The 23,450-nt window shown below is 43.2% G+C and overlaps 1 long non-coding RNA gene across 1 annotated transcript; it reads right to left on the reverse strand.

Annotated features, from left to right (window-relative positions):
* Positions 1 to 41: 41 nt before the first annotated feature.
* LOC114594009 (uncharacterized) lies at positions 42 to 23,375 on the reverse strand. The gene is made up of 3 exons (XR_013392286.1): positions 23,162 to 23,375; positions 22,552 to 22,646; positions 42 to 592 (listed from the first exon to the last, which is right to left on the reverse strand). It is a non-coding gene; the product is annotated as an uncharacterized LOC114594009 (long non-coding RNA).
* Positions 23,376 to 23,450: the final 75 nt, after the last annotated feature.

A 23,450-nucleotide genomic window follows, 5' to 3' on the forward strand; every position in this document is an offset into this window, starting at 1 on the left:
ACAAATTTATTCCTTGTACAAATCCAGTGAAATTTTCATTAATTAATTAATTAATTAATAAACATATAGAGTGTGAATTTAACCTATGAAGTAGAAGCAAAGTAGCCAAGTTTTCCATTCATCCCATTTTTTCCAGAGAAAGAAAGTGTACAAATCCAAAACACGCTTACTGTGTTCGTGTTGTTAACGCATTGTTTAATGCATTGAAAGGCTGGAAGGAGCTTTGTAGAAATAAGTGGCACTTTAAGAGGGCTAGATATAATGAACATTTAATTGTTCGTAATGTAAGCTAATAAGCTTGAAGCCTAATAATAAAGAAAATTGCTTTGAATCAGGATATTATTAGCTGGGATAGATGAGAAAAGAGCTTTGCAAATTGATCCTGGAATGACTAACCAACAGTTCATGGATGTGAACTGGATATGGCATTTCCTGTAATAAAAAGGAACTTAATAATTACCTTTGACCAGGCCCTTCTATGGAATACTGGCTCCAAGTTTAGTGACGCACATTGTATCCAATGGAGAACAGATCACAGAATCATAGAATTGCAGAATTGGAAGGAACCTGAAGGGTCATCTAGTCCAACCCCCTGCAATGCAGGAATAATTAGAAAGATTATACTGTATTGGATTAACTGATTTTTCTTTTCGGCAAAGAGCTTTACTTTTGGATGGCTTTAAAACTGAAAAGGAGGGTTAAAGTTTAAAAGATCAGTTTAGGGCTTATCCACACTTACCTTTTACTGTGTACTTTCCAGGCACACGCTGGAAAACTTGCTCTTTAAATATCAAGTGCAACAAACAGAAATTTGGGTTTTCTGCTCTAATTCAGTGGTAAAGAGTGGGTTTTCACAGGGAAAGCTTGGGAGCAAAAAAAGGAGCTTTAAAGCATGGACCATGCATGGAGGAAAGTAAGTGTGGATAAGCCCTTAATAACAATTCAGAACTGATTAAATAGTTTAAAATATAAGTTTATGGGTGTGTAGTCTCCATAAACAAATGGTGAACTTAGGTTGGCTCTCAAGGGTTGTAAATGCCCTTGTTCCATGGTTGCCTGCTGGCCATTTCCTCAAGTCCCTGACAGCAGGTAGCAGCTCTACACGGGTATGGCTTTATTTGGATGAGAAAACACTGAAACTTACAAGGGTTTCCTCCCTAATACAGTGGTACCTCGGGTTAAGTACTTAATTCGTTCCGGAGGTCTGTACTTAACCTGAAACTGTTCTTAACCTGAAGCACCACTTTAGCTAATGGGGCCTCCTGCTGCCACCACGCTGCCAGAGCACGATTTCTATTCTCATCCCATATAAGAGAGCCAGTGTGGTGTAGTGGTTAAGAGCGGTAGTCTCGTAATCTGGGTAACCGGGTTCGCGTCTCCGCTCCTCCACATGCAGCTGCTGGGTGACCTTGGGCCAGTCACACTTCTCTGAAGTCTCTCAGCCCCACTCACCTCACAGAGTGTTTGTTGTGGGGGAGGAAGGGAAAGGAGAATGTTAGCCGCTTTGAGACTCCTGAAGGGGAGTGAAAGGCGGGATATCAAATCCAAACTCCTCCTCCTCCTCCTCTTCTTCCTCTTCTTCTTCTTCTTCTTCTTCTTCATCCTGAAGCAAAGTTCTTAATCTGAAGCACTATTTCTGGGTTAGCAGAGTCTGTAACCTGAAGCGTATGTAATCTGAGGTACCACTGTATCTTTTTTAAAAAACAAAGTAAAACATATGTAGAGACAAATAGCAGACACTCCTACAAGGCACTAGAAACGCTGTCCCATGTCAGATGCCCAGAGATAAACCCTGTACCAGCAAGGTGCCAGTCTCCTCCAAGACCGTTTGCAAGCGCACCATATTGCTCTGTCACACACTCCAACCTTACACCAGCCTCTTCCCTGGCTCTCTATATGTCTATGTCACCTCTTCTATGTCACCTCTTTGATTATCTCATGCACTCTCAGTAAAGGTTTCCTGGTACCCAGTGCGGGGTTAGGGTGAGAAGGATGGGGAGTATCCATGGGTCACATCCAGTCAACAGGCTACCAGTATCACAGCCCTGCACTACAATATCTGATTCTGTTACTTTTTCACTTATATCCTATTACTGTATTATCGAAATATATCTAGCAATTTTGACATCGGGACACTGTTAATTTGTTAAGGTTTATCTTATTACTTTTATATGGAAAGATAGTTGTGGTTCATATGAATCCAGGAATTTTATTCCCAGATCTAAGATCTCACAGCTGGGGTGAGCTTATTACTCATTTCTTATAAAATAAGTAATTCAACTCTGCCTGTTCAGAATTTGGAAGACTCCTTGCTAACACGCAAGCTCCCATCCCACCACAAACCTGGAATGGATTGAAGCCAGACACACAAGGAAGAGTTGCTTTAGTTATTTATCTTATTTTCCACTTGCCCTTCCTCAAAGGATTTCAACGTGGCATATATGGTCTAATCCCATTTCATCCTCACAAAATCTCTGAATCTCTCTTGACAAGAAGAAGGGGAGGGGACAAATTAGTCATGATAGAAATATAATCAGATAAAAATAATAGAAGGAAAAAGCCAACCAACAAGTTCCTCCTTCCCTAGGTGTGTGACTTCAATTGACTTTAGTTTTGTTTTTTAGCTGTTGACATGGAGCCTTCAGAATTCTAAACCGGTAGAGCTGGTAAAAATAATAATATACAGCCCAGATCTTAGAGTTCTTCCTTCTTTCTACAACAATGAAAATGGCAAATAGGGCAATTTCCCAATGGCACTTGCTCTTGATGAGATTTTAGGTTTCCATCCTATACCCAGTTACTTACTAAATTTCATTGAACTCTGTGGGACTTCCTTCTGAGTCAGCACTTAAAGGATAGTGCTGCTACTGGCTGGAAGGGACTCATTTATTCAGGTTGGATCCAAACAATTGTAATCAAACATCTACTGGCAGAATGAGAACTTTATTGCCTCTTGCTGCAATTTTCTTCACCTTCAAAAAGCCATTTTTGACAAGTGGAAAACCTTCCAGCCAGAACAACATGTGATTTGCAGCTGAGAAGAAATCCACAGAAATCAGGGGGACACCCTCCACACCTTACAAACTTTAAGTACTTTCCTCTTGCACAAGTACGCCTTTTGGACCCAACCCTGTATTTGAGGATCAGAAATTAATCATTTTCATAGGCTTGGTTGGCTTACTTTTGTACTCCATTGCAGGATGTAGTTTGGATCATGTAGTTTTGGTCAATTTGAACTGTAGACAGTTTGGTGCAATGCACCTTGCCTATTCTCTATTAGTGGCACTCTGTAGTAGTATTAGTAATAATGATGATAATACTACTACTACTAATAATAATAGGCTAACACAGGAAAATATCTACATTGGGTCAAAAGACTCAATTTCTTAATGTTTGGGTTTCCCGTGGCCCTTTGACACTAAAAAGATGAACTTACACAAATAAACTAGAATGTATCACTTAATTTAATCATACAGATGACAGAGTAACCCAAAATAACTGTGGCAGGCCATCACTAGAGTACTGGCCATGATAATTACTATTGGCAATGCAAATCTTTTACAAGTCAATTACATATGTTAAAATGCCAAGCTCCTTTACATATGCATATGTTTTTGCCTATGGCATTATCAAACCACTAATATACCATAATTCAATCTTAGTGTTATGCAATAAAATAGAAATAACTAGAAGTTTTTTTCTTTTTTGGTAAAGGCTTCAGAGAAATACATAATGAGTAACTTGCTAACAGAACTGTAATTAAGATCCTTTGCAAACAATGGTTAATACATAATTTCAGCCTGACTTAATGGCATATAAGATCTCCATATCTTCTTTATGCGCCACTGTACTACTTTGAATATTACTGCAATTATATCAGTAAGATGCTGCCATACAGATCTTCTGGACTTGTGTCAACAATCCTGGGGAAAAGGGAATCTGGTTGCAGTTGAATCGTCCCACGCTCCCAATATTAATGGCACACACCAGTCACTGAGTTGCATGATGACAAAGCTGTCCACATTAGGCATGCATAGATGGAGCCAAAACACACACAGCTATGTCAGAAGCAAGACAGCAGTAAATCACATGGTGCAGGTTGGAATTAACTATTAGCAAAAACACAATCTGCACAGGAATGTCAGACTGGCACAGGAGGGGGGGCAGTGGCTTATGGGTTTTGGCGCCACCTGTGTGGCAGGAGCCAAGTCAGGGGGAAGTGGAAGGGTCAGAGCAGTCAAAGACAGAGGTTGGGGCACAAAACCTGTCAGAAGTGGAGGAAGAGGCTGCTCAGGTGAGAGACAGGGCAGCTGAATCCCCACCACTCCCTGCCCCACTGTCCTCTTGAACCAGAAGGGGCTTGAAGAGGGAAGAGCAGTGACAAATTCCATGCAGAAGTTTCAGGGATTAATTGTTAAACCACTCTGAGAATTGTAGGTCTGTGAGGGGTATGGGGGGGTCTCCTATTTAATTGATTGATTGATATCCTGCACTTCTTCCCAAAGGAGCCCAGGGTGGCAGGCACCCTAACAACCCTCAGCACCCTTAACAAACTACAGTTCCAAAATTTGTTGGGGGAAGTCATGTTAAAATGGTATCATAGTGCTTTAAATGTATAGTCTGGATGTGACTGCAGACCGTCTGTAACCACTATTTTGAATGACAAACCCACAAAGAGGGAGGGGCAACACCTAGGCAACTTATTTGGGCTGTATAATAAACATGCCAGCACTCCTCCTGAAGTTGGAAGAACTGAACAATATCCATCTTGCAGGAGGGACCTTTTGCTAGGGCAACGTGAAGAAGAGGGAACTACGACAAGCAACAAGGGAAGCCACAACCTCATTTCGACAACAGCAAAAGTTGGCAGATGACTTGATAAAGCATTGGGATGGGAAACAGGCAAATCAGGTTTTGGTCCTGTCAAGGGAATACTGTAGCAGAATTAAGGGCAATCCCACTTTATATCTGATGCAGGGGACAGGGGACAGGCATGGCTAGAACACATATAGTCAAAGGAAGCTCCCTATATCTGTCCATGTAGCCACAGTAGCCTTTGACATCCTCCAAGCTGGAGCTAGGGAGTGCACAAATGGATCATCAGAGTCCTGGCATCCTCAACATGAGCTCTTTACTTCAGCAAATCCAATTAATCCGTTTTGTAGGATTCCTAACCATCAGGGAGAAGACCAACCTGCTCTGTTTTAAAGTGTAACATTATTAAGAATAAAGAACAATACAAGCATTATATAGAAAAAACTGGAAAAATGTCACAGGCACCACAGAATACCCATTTCACAGAATAAAAGTTCATGTCCCATAAAAAGGGAAAACACCTATATATCCACTAAAAACAAATTAAACAAACCAAAAAAGAAGATATAGTCCCCACCCAAACCAACAGATTCCTAAGAAAACCCAACATGGTAGCATTTGATTTCAAGAAATGTTTTTGTCCAAATGCCGAGAACAAAAAGCAACACAAATTTAGTCAAAGACATGCAAGTAGACAATAAGGGATGCTAAAAAAGAATTTGAGAAGTACATTGCTAAAAACCTAGAGACCAACAGCCAAAAATTAATTTATCGTTAAAAAAACATTAAAATCAGAAGTTGGACCTTTGGAAACAAAGGAGCGCTATAAGAGGATAAAGCAAGTGCAGAAAAGGTGCATGATTTATTTGTACAAGAGCAGTGTATAATATTGTACATGGTGCAGAGCAAGTGGGTAGAGCAAAGCTTTTCTCCCTGTCTCATAACACCAGAATACTGCAGAAACAATTACCAGTATGTCACTCACATTTCACTTCATTTAAAGCTGCCGACTATGAAATAATTCTTTTCACATTTCAGATGCACACATACTTCCTTCCCAAACTGCAGACTTTAGTTTTACTTTATCTTGTTTTCTAATGAATACTGAGGTTGAGAAAGCACATCCATAGACACTAAAGCTTTTACTACTTAAATGTGGTACATTGTTCTGGGAGCAATTTTATTCCCCCTTCCAAATGTTAATGTCCCCCCCCCCCCCGTGTGTGTGTGTTTGTGTGTGATGAAGCATCAGCTCCTGCGTTATGCAGATTGGGGGGCGGGGCTGCACTGCAGCAGGGGATAACCTCCAGCCAAGCAGGTGGGAAGGTTTGACAGTAGCCCTCCTATGGGCAGTAGCTGGCCTAGCAGCCCAAATCAGAGCGCTGTGGGGGCAAGGCTGGGCCAACCCAGGATCTGCTGGATTTTCCCCTGGCTCATTTGTCAGGTGAAGAGCCCAAGCCAGGCTCCTCTGCTGCACCAGCCTGCAGCTGACAATCACCCAGAGGGGAAAACATTCCAAGAAAACCACTCCACTTTCCAGCCTGACCAGGAGAAGCTAGCAGGGCTTCAGATGCAGTGGTGGCTCTGCCTCTCCAATCATCCTCTGGGCAGGGTTAGGATTGCTCTGCCCACACAAGAAAAACCAGAAAGTATAGCACAAATGCTGTAGCCAGCCAGTGTTCCTTAGCCTTGTCGGTATCATCTGTGGGTTGTGTTAAAAACCACCTGTGCTGACATAGCAAAGGACCTTCAGCACTCAATTCTGCATAAGACCTGCTGCAATGGAGCTCCCTGTCCCACATTACCTGCATAATACGCCTACAACAAATCACATGGGCTTCAGTGCCAGCCCAAAGACTGTCAGCTGACAGGCACCACATGCCAACTGGAACCTACATTGCTCTATAAACCTGTAATGTTCAAGTCAGCTTCTGAGTCTGAGCAATTTGCTTTGCTGAGTAGCTGACCTGTCCAGTACCTGATCAGCACCCTGCTCTAAACTGTGCACAGACCTGGAACACTTGCTGCAACCTCTAGGCTTGGTTGTGTGTATTATGTATGCATTTGTGTACATGTTTCCTTATTCCTCTACCTAAGATAAGCAAGTGGAAAGTGACAAATTCTTATGAAATGTTGTTGTCTTTATTTTTCTTATTTCTTATTTTGATATACCATCCCTCATTCGAAGATCTCAGGGCAGTTCACAAGATAAAAGCACAGAATAAAAACATAAATAGTTAGAACAAAAGCAAAACAAAACAATAACCCCTCTTCCCACACACACATTCAAAAGGCCATAAAGTATTAATCATCCAAAGGCCTGGTTGAAGAGGAACGTTTTCAGCTGGTGCCTAAAGATGTATAATGTAGGCCCCAGACGAACCTCCCTGAGGAGAGAAAAAGCCCATTCTCGTGTTGCTACCCTCCGGACCTCTTGTGAAGGAGGCACACGAAGAAGGGCCTCAGATGATGATCACAGAGCCCGGGGTTGGTTTATATGGGAAGAGCCGGTCCTTGAGGTCTTTTAATGTTGCCAGTCAGGAGAGATTCAAAGACATACAATCTCTGTACTTGCTTTAAGTTCAAACATTATCTAAGAAGCATTCACCGTCATAAAGTACAAACCAGGAGCCTCAGTGACAAAGAGCTGTTTTATCTTTTAATATTAAGTAAGAGGCAGCTATTAAATGAACAAATTAATCTTTCCTTTCAATTAGTCATACTTTGATGTTTGGAATCCAGTGTTTGTACAATTATACTGGATTTAGTTGCATATAGCCGTAATAGTAAGAGTTTCATGTGGTTACCAGGCTCCCTTGTAACTTTCCACACCCAGTAAATTCACTGAAACGATATGCAGGAAGATTGTCTGCATTCGACATTTGAATTTCTTCTCAGAAAGGTAATGAAAGGAGAAATTCAAAATGTGCTGTGTGTGGCTTTATAAAAAAGGAGACGCAAAAACAGTAAATATAGGCTTCATTGCTATGGTTCAGTAACCTGTGATGGAATGACTTCTCACACGCCTTGCTTATTTACAAAATGTTATCCAAGTATCTGTTGTAAAATTTGTTGATTTCGTAAAGACCTTGGGCAGAGTGTGAGATAACATTCTGAAAGCAAGCTTAGTGCCTCCTTTCTAGTAGTTTTAAAATGACATTTAGAATGGAAACGGCCCCCCCCTTTTCCAATGACTCGCCCACTGAAAATTTGTACCAGTCACCAACAGGGCTGTAGCTATGGGGGGTGGTGAGGTGGGCCCCCGCCAGGGGTACAGGCAAGGGGTGGGCGCAAAATTGGCTAAAATCTGTCCATAAATATGTCTATAAATAAAATATTGATTATTGTCTCATAAGAAAAGGTTTTAAATGGAGGGTGAATTGAATGGGTGGTGGAGGAGGGGTTGGAGGAGAGGCGGAAAGAAGAGTTAATTTGTCCGTGGTTAGGGGGCACAATCTGGACAGTTCTGCCAGGGGCGCAAGATCACTTGGAGGAGTTAAGATCAATTAACTCATTAACTCCAACCTCTAGAATATTATGTCTAGCTCAACAACTGAGAACCTGTCTTACTTCATAGTGCAGAAAACTCTCAAGATTCTCCACTCCTTTGCCCCTTTCCCACACACTTTACAACACTTTATGGAGGGTGCACGAGTACATGGGGGTGCTTGCAAAAATACAGTAGGTAGTATTGTTCTGAATCTGCAGTTTTGGAAAGAAAAAGCACCTGCGTATTGGGAATGTGATATTATTTCTGGGCTGCCAACTGGGCCTGATAATTTATGTTTTAAAATTGGAGACCATTAAGAAGACCCTGACAGCCATTACTAGCAAAGGATGTGAAAACAGGATGCAAGACGAGATGGGCCTTTAGCCTGGTCCAGCAGGGCTCTTCTTAGGTTGTTGTGACCACCATCTCCTGGCTTGCTTTTCTAGCCTCAAAGAAACAACTCATATTGTTGTAAACCACTTTGAGGTTTTTTTAAAAAAACAATTGAGTGGTATATAAATTTTATGAAAGAAATAAAATTGCCTGCATACCTTCAAGCACATTTTTTACTATTCAGTTGTCACTGCTTGAAGTCTGTCCAGGTAACAGTGGACAAAAGACAAGACAAGCTGTGACAGTTGCTTTGAAGTCAAACCAATCTAAGCAGTCACACACACAAAGCTTGCCACAGATGAGTCAGTATCCAGGCTGCGGCATCTTCATCTGACTAAACTGACCATAATTTATAATGGCTTTATTAAGCCACATTCCTCAGAATGCAGTGGGAACAAGGAAGAAATGCTGCAGTTGCTGCGACTGCCATACCTCCCAACACTGGAGTGAGGGAAATCAGGACACAACTTCAATAGAAGCTATCCCCCCTCCCTCTGGCCCTGTCCCATCTCACAGACACTGCCCCACCTGCTCAGCTCCCTCCCTCTCACCTTTGCCCGCCACCACTGCCTTTGCCACTGTGGCCTCCACAGCCACCACCACCACAGCTACCGCTGTTGCCGTAACCAAAGCTGCATCCTCCACCTCCAACATACTTCCAGAATCTGGCACCACTTTCTCCAGAGATCTCAAAAACCTACATAATTCCATCAGTCTCTGAGAGAAGATCAGGTCAACACAGGCTGTGGCTCATAATGATTTGTCTTTTTACCACATATTGATCTGACCATCATACGGAATAGATATTAATACCCACATCCAGGGGAAGACCCGTTTCTTGGCTGAATATTAAATCCAAGATGTGCCCTGAATCCATGCATTAGAATCTATGACAGTTTCTGTAGAGAGTGTGGATGTAGATTGTAGTGGATAAGGGTGTGAACTGTGAGCAGAGAAGTCTGTGGTTCAAACCTCACCTGAGTCATGAGCTCACTAGCTAGTCTTAGTCAAGTTTCTATTTGCTTAGCTGGAGACTGCCTTCGATAACATGGGGATAATCGTATTGGGCAACCACACAGAGCTGGTGTAAAAATAGAAGTAGTAATGCATATAGTGTCCTCTGAAATGCACTACATAAATACAGAGCATGATTATATTGATATATACTTTTGTGGGGGGGGGATTACTTCCTGTCTGAATTGCATTGTGAGCCTATTTTATGGATTACATGATGAATGTTGTTGGGTTCTGTCAGGAAACTGACATCGGAGCAGAGTGGAGAGGCTAGGCTCCCCAATGATGCCGGAGAGGGAACCAGTACAGGGGTAGAGAGGGCTTCCGCTGGGGAAGAAAGGCAAGGTGACACCAGGAAGAAAGAAGGGATTGAGAGCACTTCGGAGGGGAGGCTCCGAGACTCTTCAAGTGAGGTCAGTGAGGAGAGTGGAGGACCACCGGTGGGGACGCCCACTCTACGCAGAAGGCTTCCGCGCAGAGAGGCGAGAAGGAGGCTGTCCGTGAAGGAATTTTTATGTTGGAAGAAGTTTAGGAAAGGCCCACTGACGGATTCTGCCAGCGACTGAAGCAGTCGTGCCCAAGGGGGCTGCTCAGCCGGGGAAAACGCAACCGCCTCACGCAGTTTGGAGCAGGTGGAGGTTACACACAAGCAACCCCAATTCCCATGATAGGTTCAACTTAATATGTGTGGATGGCCACCTGTCGTGTGTGATCTGGTTGAGATTCCTGCATTGCAGTGGGTTGGACTGGATGACGCTCGAGGTCCCTTCCAACTCTACAATTCTATGAGTGAGAATATTTAGGAAGATGCCAATTGGTGTTTCAAATTTTGGCTACTTAACCATCTGTGACAAACCCTGGAATCGGATAATACCATTTCCTTCATGTTTTTCTGCAGTTACATACAAGAAGACCTTGAAGTACAGACTGTGCTGGCTGTCAGGGTTAAAAGGAAAGTCACTCCTGGGAAAAGCCACTGTTGCGTTCCATACTTTGATATGCCAGTATGAGGATCAGAACAGGAAGCCCAGGGTTAACAACACAGGATCAGCAGAGACTTCGGGAATCAGTTCAAGCATGAAGTATGTTGAGCAACATTCAATGAATCAAACCAAGGTACTCATGCGATTTCTAAAAGCAGGCATTGTGACGTCATTCTTTAAAGGTTGTGGGTGGAGTATCTTTTTTTAAAAAACTATTTGGGGCATGAAAAAGATGTGGGAAAACTGGAAATGTGAACCCTTTCTGCTTCCCGTCTACTACTCATTTGCCTACCCACTGTATGAAACTGCATCTTTCCATCATCATCATCAAAGCAATTTAACAATATAATAAACAGGAAAATAATAATTAAAAGTAAAAAAATTAATGACTATTGGATACAAGCCTCCATTCTGTCCTATGCTGCTTGTACCTTCATGTTATGACTCAGACTTCAGAGGCAGTGAGTGGGTTTGACATTCTAAGCCCAGTTCACACCACCTGTAAACAAGTACGTATTATGTGCACAGAAGACTCTGGATGGCTGTAGCAGAAGCCAACTTCAGCAGCTCCCAGCTGCCTAATCAGCAGCATCTATTTCTTCACATTTCTCCTTCTCTTAAGGAGGGTGCAAAGCAGGGCTGGTAGTTCAGAAGGTTTTCAGCCTGGAGAGAGTCCTGAGGGCCAGACAGAGGCGTGGAGGGCTGGATTCCCCCTCCCCCCCAGGCCTGAGGTTCCCCATCCCTGCCACAGAAGTTAGCATATGGTCCCTCTTTCTAGTGTCTTGCAATCGATTAACTCAGAGAAGTGAATACAGTTTCTATCTGTCAACCTGGAGAGCCATAAGACAAATGGATTCAGACATGAATCTCCTGAGCTACATATGTCAGCAGAAACTCAGGTGCTTCATTATGTTCCAATGTTCCTACATGCTTTCATATAAAAACTATAATTGAGCTATGAGGAAAAGGGTTGCAAATCTGTCAAAGATAGGTGATTTACAGCATACCACCACTGAATCTGGAATTTTTAAAGAAAAACAACATACAATTTAATAGTGATTTCTTCATTGCTGTCATTAGGAAATAAGTTGTCATTAGGAAAGATCTATATTAAGTACGTGTTGAAATACGGTACACACTTTCTACCAGACTGACGGTCAATTGAATATTTTGTTTTTTACCAGTGCATTAAAATTAAATGAAAGGGAAGAAGCATACTAACACAGCAAATATTTTGGGCCAAAGGGTGTTAGGCGTGGCTGAATGAAAGTCAGTTGAAAAACACTAGCAATTTTTGTTTTTACTATTGCAGTAAAACAGGTTTTACTGTATCTGAAGCAAGCTTCGACTGAAGACTGTTATGGAATCATCTGGCCATATAAATGTTACCGAAATTAGAGCAGTAAGTTACCACTGCTGGGGCAGCATGGGAGACTTTTCAGTGAAACGTGAGAAATACTTGCTCTTATCCATAACATTCATTTGTTAAGGGATTAATAAATGATAGGCTTACCCTGTGTACCCACTATACTTTTAAAGCACATTCAAAACACATCGTCATTTGTTAAGGGCTCCTGGAAATTGTAACTGTCTGTAGTGAGGTGTAAACTACAATACCCAGAATTCTTTGAGGGAGTAAACGTGCTTTGAATGTGCTTTAAAGGAATAGTGTGTACACAGGCCTAGGCTGCAATCCTAATCCCACTTATCTGGGAGAAAGGCCCATGAATTCAATAGAACTTGCTTCTGCGTAGCCACAACTAGCATTGCAACTGGATCACAGACGAGCATAAACATGTTGATTCAGAAGCAAATCCCTCTGAGTTCAGTACCACTTACTTATATGAGCAAATTTAACAGGGAATATTGGGCTTATCAATCATTTAAAATGAAAGCGCTCTGTTATAGTTTATCAGCAAGAGTATAAATATATGTGTGGATCTATGTAATTAAGATTGCGTCAGGGGGAGGTTTGCCAGGCCCTCACACAGAGGTCCCGACTTGTCCTTTTAAATGCTTCAAGGCAGTGGGTGAGTTTGCACCTGTTGTGCTCCTCATTCCATTCCCCCACCTGTTCACCCAACCCTTTCTGTCCCTTCACCCATCTCACTCTCTGCCTGCAAGCCAGCAAGGTGCCTTTGGGAGTGACTGGATCTGTGCATATATTACCAAGTGGAATTCACAGTGGCTGCATAAGCACTTAAAAGAGACAGTCATTTGGACAAGAAACCAATGGTTCTGATCTGAAAAGGCAAACCGGCACATTCATCCATACGTTACGATTTTAGCAACTCAGGGTATGGCAACAATAAATGGAGTTCTTTAGGGCAAGCCAATCATCATCAATATTTTGCAATGGAGACCTATCAAAAGTCAGCAAATTCATATTAAATGAGGAAAAAATGTGTGAAAATACATAAATGCTACAAGCAAAATGATTTGAACCAATATATATAGAGAGACACTAAAGGTAGGTGTAGACTATCTAAAATACATAGAGATAGAGTTACAATTTTGGGGTATATGTGTGGATACTGAATAGGATAGCCAGATGAAAAAGAGGGCAGGGCTCTGGCACCTTTAATAATTGTGAAGAAATGAGGATTTCATCAACATTTAGTTTAAGTTACAATGTATTAAAACTTTTTTTGCTGTAAAAATGAAGTGGTGGGAAAAGCATGAAAGGATATAGATATAGATATAGATATAGATATAGATATAGATATAGATATAGATATAGATATAGATATAGATATAGATATAGATATAGATATAGATATAGATATAGATGAATCTAAATAATACATTTTTTGGAACTCATATGTGAACCAAACCACAGCCATCCTTTGAAATTCATAATTATTCAATTTTGCAATGGCATTCTCCAACCAAACATTGTTTACAAAAATGAATATATTGGGAAAGGCTATTAAAGTGAACACATTACCGGAAATACCATACAAAAGTGCATTGCAGTAGGGAGAATTGCTTGCATAAATGTAAAACCTGAATACAAAAAGGTGTTTATTGGGAGAAATGTGCACAAATGCTGCTGTGTTTTCTTGAAGAATTTTTTAAATACAAATTGTTGCAGAAATTTGGAGGGCTGAATTGAAGATTGGAAAAAGAAGAAAAGGAGAGAACGGAAATTGACAGATCCATCCATTTGGGAGTAAACTGCGTTTCACTTGCTGGAACTTCTGAGTTGGTAAGTATGAGATTGCTCTGTATAGCATGTTTCTGGGAATGTGTAAAACAAAACAAAACTGTAATTCAGACACATTTACCTGGGCATGAATTGCTTTAAACTTAATGGCACCTACTTCTGAGTCGGCATGTAAAGGACTGCAGTGTAAGAGTATGACACAAAACTGCTGCACTGATCAGGAGTACCAAAGGCCACTGCACTAACAAGCAGTTCCATTTCCCCCCTCACTATCACTGCAGGCATCGGAGCCCCAACAAAGCCCACGCAAACTTTGAAAACAGGGTAGCTCGCAACCGCGTATCTGCCAAGGCTCTAGCAAATGTTTGGAGTAGCAGAGGTTGCTCTTAACCAGAAACTGCAAGTCCCGACTGCTCCAAATCATTAAGTTGTTTACTAACTTAATGTCCTCTTGTGCAGCTAGTTCAGTAGTGTTTTCAATGCAATTAAAAATATGTGGGATCAAAGATGAAACATAAGATCATTAGTAAGGATGTTTCCTGCAACTGCAGCAATGATTTGTTTGTTTATAACTTTTAAAATAGCATGGATATGTAGGATCAGTTCCAGTTTCAAATAGTTGATACAGTATTAACATTCCTTCCTAACTCATGGGAAATGCAGAACTTAAGCAACAATACTGCAATGTTTCTGCAACTGTGTCATAATCTGAAATGACTCTCAACAGAAGCACAAGCTCCTCATTTTTTTAAAGCTGGAAACTGTGCCTGTGAGTTTATCTAAGTACAGTGGTACCTCGGGTTACAGAGGCTTCAGGTTACAGACTCCGCTAACCCAGAAATAGTACCTCAGGTTAAGAACTTTGGTTCAGGATGAAAACAGAAATCGTGCTCCAGCAGCGCGGCAACAGCGGGAGGCCCCATTAGCTAAAGTGGTGCTTCAGGTTAAGAACAGTTTCAGGTTAAGAACAGACCTCCGGAACAAATTAAGTTCTTAACCCGAGGTACCACTGTATGCATTTTGCTTTATAAGTTTCACTTGGCAGTAGAGCCTAGGGAAGGGTTCCTAGGAACAAGCTCCATCGAGGGCTGACTGTTCACACCTATCCCAGTGTGCTGATTCTTCATCCAAGTAGAGATGCCCAGGTACAGGGAAAAGAACTTGCTGCATGTTCCTCCCTCTACTGGAAAACAAACCTTGCTGCATGCAAGGACTGGTCCATCAACCTTGCCATCTGAAAAGACCATTCTTTCATCCTAGGAAACTGCTTGGCAGGAAACGAAAATGCAGAATACATTTCCCAAGCAACTTATTTTGAAATAGTTCCAGAAAAACTAACACCCCTCCTAAAATCATTGCTTTGGGGGAATGTAACTTGCCCAAAGAGCTTGCTTTTAGTGGTGGGTGTTTTAAGTTGCAACTACTTTTTAAGTTCTTCTAAGATCCAGGCTCTCTCTTTCCCCTTTCTATGCACTTGGAGTTAGACTTTCATCCCTAAATCATTTAATATGTAACTCAAACATGAGTTTAAAACATAGTTTATAATAAAAACAACAACATGAAACTTCTGTGTGGGCTTTTCTTTGAAAATAGATGTCTGTGTTTTTCCCAAAGTATTATTATTGGGTGTTTCCAAACTGTTTGTCTAACATACCGATGCATTCAGGTTACACAATTAAAAGTGGATTTGGTGCTTTAGCTCAACAAACCCTCTTACATTAAAACAACAACAGACTTTTGCAGTAAGGAAAGCGAGAAGCAGTAGCTGATAGCTAGTCAGCAGTACTCCTTTGACCTCCTGACAACTGAGTCACTGCTAACCAGGAAGGCAGTGGGGAGGTCAGTGTGGTGCAAACACACCAACAGGAGCACCAGGCTGGCTCCGCCAGTGCATTTGCACCATGCCAATCTCTCTACCACCTCATTCCTCTCCTTCCCAATAAGTCAGGAGGTCACGTTAATGCCACTGCCCGGCCATGCTGTCCATTATTGGTGACAGGAAAATGCACTGGAAACTGTGGGGCCGTAGTTTGACACAAGGCTGTGAATCCCTCAGAATGAATGCTTAATTTCCTCACTAACATTGGAATGGATGTTAAATAAACAGGTCATCTGGAAGTGACCATGGTCATTAAACTTCAAGAGAGCAATACTATGTATGATTTTTAAAGTGTCCCAATGCATTCAACAGGACTTACATTCTAGTAAATGTGTTCAGGTTTGCAACCTTGCTGGCGTATCTATAGTAAATTTTCACTAGCAATTTCAAACTGAATCAGACATGGGCTAGTACCGTACTTTTATTCTCATTCCCACCAACAAAGAAATTGTTGATTAATCTATACTAAGCATGCAGATCCTGTGACTCTCCGAATACTGGTAGACTCCAGGTCCCATCAGTCCCGGCCAGCATGGCTAATTGTCAGGCATGGTGGCAGATGTAATCCCACATGATATTGAATTTTAAATTGTTGTAATCTGCTCTGGGTGAAGGGTGGGTAATAAACTGAAACAACAACATCTGGTTCCCCACCACTGATCTGAACATGACACTTTGTGTTACTCTTGAATGTCTAAACAAGTGGGGGCCATTATTCTACATCAATGAGCCTTTGATGGAGGAGAAAGGGGGGGGGATACAAAGCGGAAGTTATTTAATATGAATATGCTTTTACATACCAAAGAACTGTTCGAGTGAACACAGTAACATTTATTTTTAATAGTCATAGAACTTGGTCAACTAGTTTTTACAATGTGGGAGGATATGTGGAAGTGACAGAAACACCCTGACACCTGGTGGTGACAAGGTATGGTTGCAACAGTGTAATATTTTAAGATAGGAAATCTGCAAGGGCTTTTCTAATGGGCATTCATGATGCATTGTGCTCATGTTGCTATTGCAGCTGCCACACATAATTCTACTTTCACTACCTTTTGTGCCTAGAAATGTTTTGAGACTGCTCCATTTCCAACCTGTGCATATACCATAACTTCAAAACGGATGGTCATCTGTCATGGATGCATAAGCAGAGATGTCTGCATTGCAGGGGTTTGGACTAGATGACCCTTGGGGTCCCTTCCAACTCTACAATTCTATGATTCCTTCTGAAATCCTGAAACTTTTATACAACAAATGGTGATTTATTTTTGTCCTGCTTTTGTTGCACTATAGCCACCCCCCAGACAGCAATAATGTGGAAGCATTGCAGAAAAAACAAAAGCACCACCAAAGCATTATTATTGCAAAATAAATCCTCCACCAAAGCACTATTATTGCAAAATAAATCCTCCACCACTGCACTATTATTGTGTCAAGACATCATTAAAGAAAACAGCCACAAAAATCCCAATCTGGAAAGACCCTTCATCTGCAACATTGTATCAGTATACTGCAGAAAGTACTACCTGATTTTCTAAAATAAGGTTGGTCCCTAAATTCATGCAATAGTGTATATTCAAATTAGTACAAGGTTACTATGGGTATAAAAAACCCTGGAAAATATTTTTACTATTTTTAGTTTGGATTTATTTGCAGAATGTTTGAATTTTGATGAACATGGCGTTGCAACTGCAGGGCTTTTCTCGAAATATTGCTAAGTCAAAAAGCCACGAAAGGTGGCTTCAATCTGTGTGACACTTATTTGTTTAATAAACATCTATATTGCCTTTCAAGAGTACAATTCTTCCCATAAAATGTGACAATAAAAGGCAGCAGGTAACTTTTAAAAACAGCTCAATAAAACAATCATATTATTAAAGCTAACGTTCTAGCATAAAAAATGCAGCATAACACACCAGCCACAATTAGTTTCTCTAAGGCAAAGTAAATACAATACAATAAAAGGTTTTAAGTTATTACAACTATACCTTTTTTCTGTGTTTATACTTTCATGGATATGGTTCTCCAGAGACAGTGTTGGGGGGGGGGCGGGGAGCTCAGTACTGTAATGCAGTGTTTCCCAACCGGTGTTCCGCGGCACACTAGTGTGCCGCGAGACGTTGCCTGGTGTGCCGTGGGAGGGAGGCGGGCGAGTCGGGCGGCGAGAGGCAGGGCAGCGGCGGCATCTCCTGCTGGATGCAAATCCAAACATGGCGGGCGCCTCCCTCGCTCCTTTGTAGGCGGACCATCGAGAGAGAAAGAAAAGGAGGCGAAAGAGCGAGAGAAGGCGCCTGCGCGGAAAGAGGAGCGAGCAGTGCGCCTGCGGCGCCCGAGTGCAGTGAAATTCCGTGAAGAGGGGAGGGGGGGCTGGAAAAGAGAGAAAGGAAAGATTTTTCATTTTTTTTAAAAAAAAAAGGAAGAGGGAAAGAAGAGAAAAAGCGGCAGAAGCTGAGGGGAAGGTTTCCGTGAGGGAGAGAGAGAGAGAAACGCGGGGCTGGCGGGACCCCTCCTCTTCCGCCACGCGTCGCCCACCACCGCCTCAGAATCTCCTCAGGAGCGGCGGCGGCTGCTCCCCCTCGCCCCCTTCCTCCCCCCCAGCCCCCTCCCAACCCCCGGACGAGGGACGTGAGGCGGCGCCGCTGAGAGGACGGGAAGGCCCCCGGCGGCGGGGTCGGCTCGAGCAAGGAGGGGCGAGCGCTAGCCGGCTGGCTCTAGCCCAGCAAGAGGAGGAGGAGGAGGAGGAGCACGCCGTCACTTCCACAGCGGCCGCCCCACACTCCCCTCCCCGGGCACCGGCGGGGAGAATGACGGAGCTCCAGTCCGCGCTGCTACTGCGGAGACAGCTGGCAGGTCGGTCCGTCCATCGGTCGGGGCAAAACACACCACAGCGCAGAGGCAGGCAGGCCCGTCTCTCCCTGCCCCCCCCTCGGACCTGGCCGGCCTGGGGTTTGCACCCCAAACATTCATGTCCACCCCAGCTACACAAGCCACACCTTGCTCTCAGTTCGATCTGTCAAATAACTCACCTATCATTCACATAAAGAACCTAGTCTATCCTCAAACGTCAGAATGTACCTCCTCTCTAGCTCCCCCCACTTCATCTAGGCACTTTCAGCCCTTACTTAACCCACCCCAGCCTGCTTACTCTTCCTTCATTTGCTATAAAAACTAAATACAGAGAGAGACTGAGAGCTGTTGACGAAGAGCTACGTGTGTGTCTTTCTTCGATTCCAGCCAGAATATCAGCTTTGTGTTCAGCCACACAGGCCCAGGTTGCGCACTGAATAAAGTATTTTATAATTTTTCATATTTCTGTTTACTTACTATTTCATAATAAAGTAATTATAAAATACTTTCTTTGTGTTTATTTGATTCCTATTAAAGAGAGTTACTTTATATATAGTCAATATAGGCACAGAGTTAATTTTTTAAACATTTTCTAATGGTGGTGTGCCTCGAGATTTTTTTCATGAAACAAGTGTGCCTTTGCCCAAAAAAGGTTGGGAAACACTGCTGTAATGATCTTTTGCAACCCTATGAAAAATTGCAATACAGTCCTTTTAACTGGGTTCTGCCCAGATTCTAGAAATGCTGTTTGCTGCCCAGTTAGGACGTTATGTGGCCCAGCTTCTTTTTATTTATTTAAATGGAATAATAAAATCTCTAGCAGTTCTGGAGAAATAAGGGGGAATATGTTGACTAGGAGGGCTGCCAGGTTTACGGATGTGCTGTCCAAAGGGCCCTCCAGGGACCCCCATTCTGCCATGGCAGCTCCGCCACCGCCTCTGCCCCACTTTCTCCTTGAGCCAGTGGCGTCGCAAGGGGGGGCAGGGGGGCGGTGCGCCCTGGGTGCCATGTCTGGGGGGTGACAAGGCACCCCGTGGGGTGCTCGCTCCGCCGCCCCCGGGCGTGGTGGCACAAGCAGCCATCGTGCCGCTGCAGCCGCATGTAGAGGATCCTCTGTTCACGGCTGCAGCTGTGAGCAGAGGATCTCGACACCGTCCGTACAGCGTTCCAGCGGCGCCGGTGGCAAACCGCTACATACAACGCATGCATGGTGCCGCACGCATGCGCTGTACGTAGCGACGCTGCACACGCACTGTACATAGCGGTTTGCTGCCGGCGCTGCCCGAGCACTGTACAGTTGGCAGTGGGATCCTTCCATCGCCACTACAGCCACAATCAGAGGATCTCACCACCACCACTGCAGCCACGAGCAGAGGATCCCGCCACCGTCCATACGGTGTTTGGGTGAGGTGTGCAGCGCCGGCAGAAAACTGCTATGTACAACGCATGCGCGGTGTCGCATGCATGCGCTGTACTTAGCAGCGCAACGCGTGCACAGCCGGCGGTTTCCCCCGCCCCGGGTGTCAGTTAGCCTTTGTTCGCCATTGCCTTGAGCCTGCCTGGCCTCACCCAGCTTTCTCCCCCTCCCCTGCCTACCTGGTCTCTCTGTGCCTGCCTGCTACCATAAGCTTAACGGGCAACAGTAGGGAAAGTTTCCTTTTAGATTCTCCCCCAGGCCACCTATTTATTGAGCATTCATCCAGTTTTGCTTGTGGAATGCTTGTACAGATGTTAGATTATATCTCTGTGGGGTTTTTTTTTACTAAGCATTTGTTCTGGTTTATGGAGTGGTTCTACAATAATGAGCATTCGTCCTGATTTGCTTGCTAGGTGTTTATACCCCTCTTGTCAACTGACACTTTCCTAACTGCATAAAATGTGCTTCTTTTTAAAAAGTACGACAGAACAGTTTAATCCACTTTAATTGCACAAGCTTAAATTACCTGGTATGCACTGACAGTCACTCGGGATGAGCCCCTTTCCTCATGTTGTGCTGGATAACATGCTAAGAGAAGTGCCGGGTGGTGCTGGCTCAACCATGGCTTTGCTGAATCTGCTGCAGCATGACTGAACACTAATTTAAAAAGACCAGAAGAGATGCTCTGGTGACTGGTGTCAGCCTCAGCACACCCATACCGGGTGCTAATCCTGCACCTGTTTTCTGACATGCTGCTGCCCGTCACCATCTGCCACAGGCTCCAGCCTGTTTGGGGCTCCTGCAGGCTGCTGCCCTCCTTGTCAGCTGTGGCAAAGTATGCTTTGTTTATTTGCTTTGCTCTTTAATTTCGATTTGGCCAGATTTAGCAAAGAGGTGTGGAACACTTTAATCTAGATTGGTTCTGTCTTCAAAATATGACTCTATGTGTTATTAGCTCAGTGGTGAGGAATATGTGTTCTGTATACTCATAGAGGCTATAATTTGAGGAGAAAGAAACAGAAAGATTTTGTCTTACTTACTTCAGGCCTTGTACATATCAGGGAGGCATTCAAGCAAACATACAGATCTACACAACCAATTAGGGCATATGATAACTCATCAAACATCACACCTCTCTGACTGGTTGCTAAGCAGCACTTCCACCCACCTCTCTCTTGGCTTTCAAGTATTGGACTTTAGCACTTAAAGAATTAACGTTCAAGCCACAAACTGAATGATCCCTCCTATACCAACACTTTGGCACTCTCTCTCCCTCTTCCCCCCTGCTTGGCCCTTTCTCTGCACTCTCTTTTTCTTTCCCTTCTCTCCAAATAGCTAATCTATATGCACAATTGATTTTCCTTCAGTTATTAAATGGAACACTTAAGTTCTAAAATGAGGAGCCATGGGACTTCTTTGGAAGCCACAGCCATGACCTGAGAGCCTTTCATCTCATCCCATTTGTGTGGTGACTTGGTGTGATGACACACTGGTGAGAGAAATCTGTGCCTGATCAAATACACTACTTTCTTTCTAATCACATGCTGCCTAGGACCTGAACCTCAGCACTGAGAGTAAGTTCTCTGGGACCAAGCCCTAGTTGGAGTGTAGCTCAAGGGCATCAAGGCAATCTTGACCTGAACCTGGAATACACCTGAGCACCAATGCTGGAGCCATTTATAGCTGTTTCCTCTTCAAGCACCTTTCTACACTGCGTCTCATCTCTGCTTCTAATAAGCAGTGTTGTGCATTGTGGAGGCTGATTTAGCATGAGGGTGGAAGAGTGTCGTAGCTGGGCGCTGATGGATAGGTGGCCCTCTCTTTTGGTGGAACATAGGCAACTATGATTTTCAGCATTGTGCCATACAAAATAGGCCTGCCTCAAGGTTCAATTTGTACAAGCGCTTGTCACAATATCCATTCATTTCAATGGGATGCAATAGCTTGGATTCCAAGATAACTTAATTTTCCTCATGGAATTAAGTTTCTTGTCACATCCTCCCTGCTGAAGCTACGTGAAAAATCTCTGCAAAGTCAGGAAACCCACCCACCCAACCTGCCAGACAGGCTCTTTGGGGGGGGGGAGGAAGGTAAAATTATCACTGAACTTTTTGTAGGATCCAAGCCAGAGTACCTAGCCCTTATTTTCATGTTGTTGCTGCTGCCCACTGAAATAGACACATTGGATACATAGACTAATGGGTTATTTCCAGACTCATTTTGACATTGACTTCTATGCTGCAATCCTACCTAATCTTCAATTTGAAGATCTAAAGCAACTTCTGGTCTCTGCTGTGGCATACTGTTATTTTCAGTGCATTCCCATCTTTTAAATGCCTCCCTTTTATTTACTCGGCCTACCTGCTATAGTATAAATGAGCTTATGCCTCATTTATTGTATTTGGAACCAGTCTGTCCAGTTTTCAAATGAATTTAGTTCCACCCAAGCTTCACAGAACCTCACCTTGAGTTTATAATTATATCTGGCATGTTCAAAGCAATGCAAATATCCTTCTATTGGAATCACATATAGGTAAAAGTACATACTTGTTGCTGCAAAAATGCTGGAGGTGACATTCTTCCAATGGTCTTTTTATCTCCTCAGAAGATCTATTAGACTGGCTCTCCAAGCTTTGCAGTATCTGTCGACATGAATTATGCTTTCAAACAATACTAATACAACTGTTAGCCTGGCATGGTATAGAAGTCAATAAAAAATCATGTCAATGAAAAATCTAAATTAAATAAGAGAATCTGGCTGTGTCAACTAATTTTATTCACTGAAGTAAAGTATTCCTACTCAACTGGCTTGTGCTCAACAAGTAGATACAGTATTTAACACTCCCAATGTAGACAAGAAGGGGGGGGGGGGGTTTGGCTGTGGCAGGAAGGCAATTATTTTTATATGAATGAACACTATTTGTTCAAACTTACTGAAACCTTGCACAGAGTCTATTGGCCCAATTTAAGAATGGCCAAACAATAGAGAGTTCAGATTGGTCCTTTCCAATTCTACAATCCTATGACTTTATGATTGTGTGCAGAAGTTTAAGTTGAAAAACACTTTTCACCTGTATGCATCCAGCCCATCATCAAATGTACCCCCACTACAGATCACCCTCAGTGCATGTGGCTCTCAACACACACGGTGGCCCACCTTTGTGTTAAAGTTACACGGGCTGTGGAGAGTTTGGAGTTGGCGCCAACACTAGCAGCAGGCCTAGCAGAGGCAACCCTGTATTTATGCTAATCTGCGGTTCTTCAGAATAGCCGCCATCTCGTTGGCAATGCGGAGCCCTTCATTCTCTTGGAATCTACCGCCCCCTGCAGGGAGAACTCGGCAAAAGCAAGAGACCCATCTGACGCGCGCCTTTGCGTGACGCCATTTGCCGAAGCCTCAAGAGAGGAGCCGTTGTCTCGTCGTCACTTCCGGTTTGCCAAGCAGC

The sequence above is a fragment of the Podarcis muralis genome, chromosome 3 (genome assembly GCF_964188315.1).
Source record: "Podarcis muralis chromosome 3, rPodMur119.hap1.1, whole genome shotgun sequence".
Lineage (NCBI taxonomy): Eukaryota > Metazoa > Chordata > Lepidosauria > Squamata > Lacertidae > Podarcis > Podarcis muralis.